Here is a 4410-nt window from a genome sequence, read left to right on the forward strand (position 1 = left end):
TAAGTCAGAAACCAGTGAAGCAAAAAGCAAAAATTTGGGGTGACCATAGGATAGCAGACCCTACTCTCCTACATAACCCCCCCCCAAACGCAGGGACATTAGACTAACCTTGACCAGTTGTGTCTTCATGTTCTAAGTGGAAGTACCTGGAGAGACCATCTGCGTTGCCATGGTCAGTCCCTGGGCGGTGCTCCACTGTAAAGTCCATCCCCTGTAGGGAAATGGACCACCTGAGTAGTTTGGGGTTTTCACCCTTCATCTGATTAAGCCATAGGAGGGGCTTATGGTCGGTCTGAATCTTGAAGTGAGTGCCAAATAAGTATGGTCTCAGCTTCTTCAGGGCCCACACCACAGCAAAGGCCTCCCTCTCTATAGCTGACCAACGTTTCTCTCTGGGGGTCAGCCTTCTGCTAATGAAAGCAATGGGCTGGTCCTGGCCATCTACATTAAGCTGTGAAAGCACTGCTCCCACTCCCAACTCAGAAGCATCTGTTTGGACAATGAACTCTCTTGAGTAGTCAGGACTCTTCAGGATAGGTGCAGAGCACATGGCCTTCTTCAGGTCATCAAATGCCTTTTGACAGATTTCTGTCCACTGAACCTTTTTGGGCATCTTCTTGGATGTCAGATCATTAAGGGGAGTCACAATGGACCCATAGTTCTTAACAAACTTCCTGTAGTACCCAGTCAGGCCCAAGAAAGCTCTGACCTGAGTCTGGGTAGTTGGAGGGGACCAGTCCTTGATGGTCTGGATCTTACTCTCCAGTGGTTGAACTTGGCCTCCACCTACAAGGTGGCCCAGGTATACAACCTTGCTCTGCCCTATCTGGCACTTTGTTGCCTTGATAGTGAGGCCTGCCTTCTGCAGAGCCTCAAGCACTTCCTTCAGGTGGATCAGGTGATCCTCCCAGGTGGAGCTAAAGACAGCAATATCGTCCAGATAAGCTGCACAAAAGTCATCCAACCCAGTGAGGACTTGGTTCACCAACCTTTGGAAGGTGGCAGGTGCATTTTTCAAACCAAAGGGCATCACCACAAACTGATAATGCCCACTAGGGGTAGAAAATGCTGTCTTGGCTTTAGACTCCTCAGCTAACCTGATTTGCCAGTAGCCAGCTGTTAAGTCAAATGTGCTCAAATATTTGGCAGAAGCCAACTTGTCAATGAGCTCATCTGCCCTTGGAATAGGGTGTGCATCTGTCCTGGTGACAGCATTGAGTCCTCTGTAATCCACACAGAACCTCATCTCTCTCTTGCCATCTTTGGTGTGAGGTTTGGGGACCAGAACCACTGGGCTAGCCCAGGGGCTCTCTGAAGGCTCAATGACACCTAATTCCAGCATCTTTTGCACCTCAGTCTTTATACAGTCCCTGACGTGGTCAGGTTGCCTGTAAATCTTGCTCTTTACAGGAAGACTGTCACCAGTGTCCACCACATGGGTACACCAGTTAGTCTGACTGGGGGTCAAGGAGAACATATGCCTGTATGCCTGTAGAACTTGTCTGCAGTCATGTTGCTGATGTTCAGTGAGGCTGCCACCTAAGGCCACACCATCAACTGAGCCATCCTCAGGGTTCTGAGTGAGCAGGTCTGGGAGAGGGTCACTCTCTTCCTCCTGTCCCTCATCTGTAGCCATGAGCAAGCCCATGTCTGCCCTGCTGACATATGCCTTCAATCTGTTCACATGGAGCACCCTGTGGGGGCTCCTGGGAGTTCCTAGGTCCACCAAGTAGGTAACCTCTCCCTTCTTTTCCAGAATTGTATGGGGTCCAGACCATTTGTCTTGGAGTGCTGCTGGGGCCACTGGCTCCAACACCCATACCTTCTGTCCAGGCTGAAATTCAACAAGGACAGCCTTTTGGTCATGCCAAGCTTTTTGTAATTCTTGGCTAGCCTCAAGGTTTTTGGATGCCTTTTCCATGTACTCTGCCATCCTGGAGCGGAGACCAAGTACATAGTCCACTATGTCCTGTTTAGGCTTTTTGAGAGGTAACTCCCATCCTTCCTTCACAAGACACAGGGGTCCTCTTACAGGGTGCCCAAACAACAATTCAAAGGGGCTGAATCCAACCCCCTTTTGAGGGACCTCTCTGTAAGCGAACAAAAGGCAGGGCAGAAGGATGTCCCATCTTCGCCTGAGCTTTTCAGGTAATCCTTTAATCATGCCCTTTAGGGTCTTGTTAAATCTCTCAACAAGCCCATTGCATTGTGGGTGATAAGGAGTGGTGAACTTGTAGTTTACACCACATTCCTTCCACATAGCTGTCAAATATCCAGACATGAAGTTGGTACCTCTATCTGATATTACCTCCTTAGGAAACCCCACTCTGGAGAAAACTCCAAGTAAGGCCCTGGCCACAACAGGAGCTGTTGTGGTCCTAAGGGGAATTGCCTCTGGGTACCTGGTGGCATGATCCACTACCACCAGTATGAATCTGTGCCCAGATGCTGTAGGGGGATCCATTGGACCAACAATATCAATCCCCACTCTCTCAAAGGGAACCCCCACCACAGGTAGTGGTATCAGAGGGGCCTTTGTTGTTCCACCTGCTTTACCACTGGCTTGGCAGGTTTCACAGGAGCGACAAAACTCCTTGGTGTCTTCAGACATGTGAGGCCAGTGAAAGTGAGGGACAAGCCTGTCCCAAGTCTTGTTCTGGCCTAGGTGTCCTGCTAAAGGAATATCATGGGCCAAGGTGAGTAGGAAGCCCCTAAATTGCAGAGGTATAACCAACCTCCTGGTAGCACCAGGCTTGGGGTCTCTAGCCTCTGAATAAAGGAGTCCATCGTCCCAATATACTTTATGGGCACCTTGAGCATTCCCAGCAGCCTCAGCAGCAGCCTGCTGTCTGAGGGGTTCAAGAGAAGGACAGGTTAACTGAGCCTGCCCCAAGTCTGCCCTAGAAGGTCCCCCTGTCCCCAGAAACTCAACCTGATCAGGTTCAAGTTCTTCAGGGACAGTTCCTTCAGGGGTCTCTAGATCAGTTTCCTGTGAAGCCTGATCCTCACTTGTAGGCAGTTGGGAAGGCACAGCCTTAACCCTCCTGTTCTTCTTCTTGGGAGGTACTTGGTCCATTGTTCCAGGATCCAAGACCTGAGGTTCAGAGAGGCACTTTTTGGCCTGTGACCTGGTCACAGCAAGGACATGTGATGATATCCCTAACATCTCTGCATGAGTCCTGTACTCAACTTCTGACCATAGAGAGTTCTCCAGGTCATTGCCCAACAAACATTCTACTGGGAGATCAGCACTAACCACAACTTTCTTTAGGCCAGTTACCCCTCCCCAGGAAAAGTTAACAAGTGCCACACTATGTGTAGTAGTGACATTGCTGGCATTGGTCACCAGGTAATCATCGCCTGGCATGTACTGTCCAGGGTCCACAAAGTTAGGTGTCACCATAGTGACACTGGCACATGTGTCCCTGTAAGCTTGAGCCACTTTGTTGTTAATCAAAGGTGTCTGTCTGTATTTGCCCAGGTTACTGGGACTTATGTCAGGGGTCAAATCTATGTCCCCTTCACAAACCAGAACAGCCTGTGTAAGGGTTCTGACTAGGTCAGAATCTCCTTCAGTTCCCAAAGTGATTCCCACTAAACCCTTGGCTTGAGGACCAACACTGCTAACTGTACTAGTGGGTGCAGGTGCCTTAGGGGCTGCAGTGCTGGTGGCTCCACCCTTTTTACACTCACTTGTCCAGTGAGAGGTGTTCTTACAAGTTTTACACCAGGGTTTCTTCTGACCTTCTTTCTTCTTCTTCTTGGAAGTTTGGGACCCACCCTCTGTCTCAGTTTGGGGCCCTGTTGAAGACTTCTGGTCTTTAGCTTTCTGCTCCCCACCCTTCTGGTCTGTTTTCTTCTGGTCACCACCCTGGTTCTGGTTCTGGTTCTTTTGCTTAACTCTGGTTCTTACCCATTTATCTGCCCTCTTTCCCAATTCTTGGGGAGAGGTCAAATCTGAGTCAACCAAATGTTGATGCAACTGCTGGTTCTGACAATTATTTAAAATTTGTTCTCTCATCAGCAAATTGTACAATCCTTCATAGTCTGTAACCTTGCTTCCCAGCAACCATCCCTCCAGAGCCTTAGTGGCACACTCAACAAATTCAGACCAGTCCTGAGTCTGTGTCTTCTGGGTATCTCTGAACATTAACCTGTACTGTTCAGTGGTTAAGCCTAACCCATCAATCAGAGCACTCTTCAGGACCAGGTAGTTTCTAGAATCCCCATCACTAACTGTGAGGAGTCTGTCTCGGCCTCTACCTTCAAAGGAGAGCCACAAGATTGCTGCCCACTGCTCCTGAGGGATCTGCTGTACTCTGCAGGCTCTCTCCATTGCAGTAATCCATTTATGGATGTCATCCCCAGCTTTGTAGGGGGGCACAATCTTACTCAGGTTTCTATTATCAA

Source organism: Lissotriton vulgaris, unplaced genomic scaffold, assembly GCF_964263255.1.
Source record: "Lissotriton vulgaris unplaced genomic scaffold, aLisVul1.2 SCAFFOLD_3894, whole genome shotgun sequence".
NCBI classification, from domain to species: domain Eukaryota; kingdom Metazoa; phylum Chordata; class Amphibia; order Caudata; family Salamandridae; genus Lissotriton; species Lissotriton vulgaris.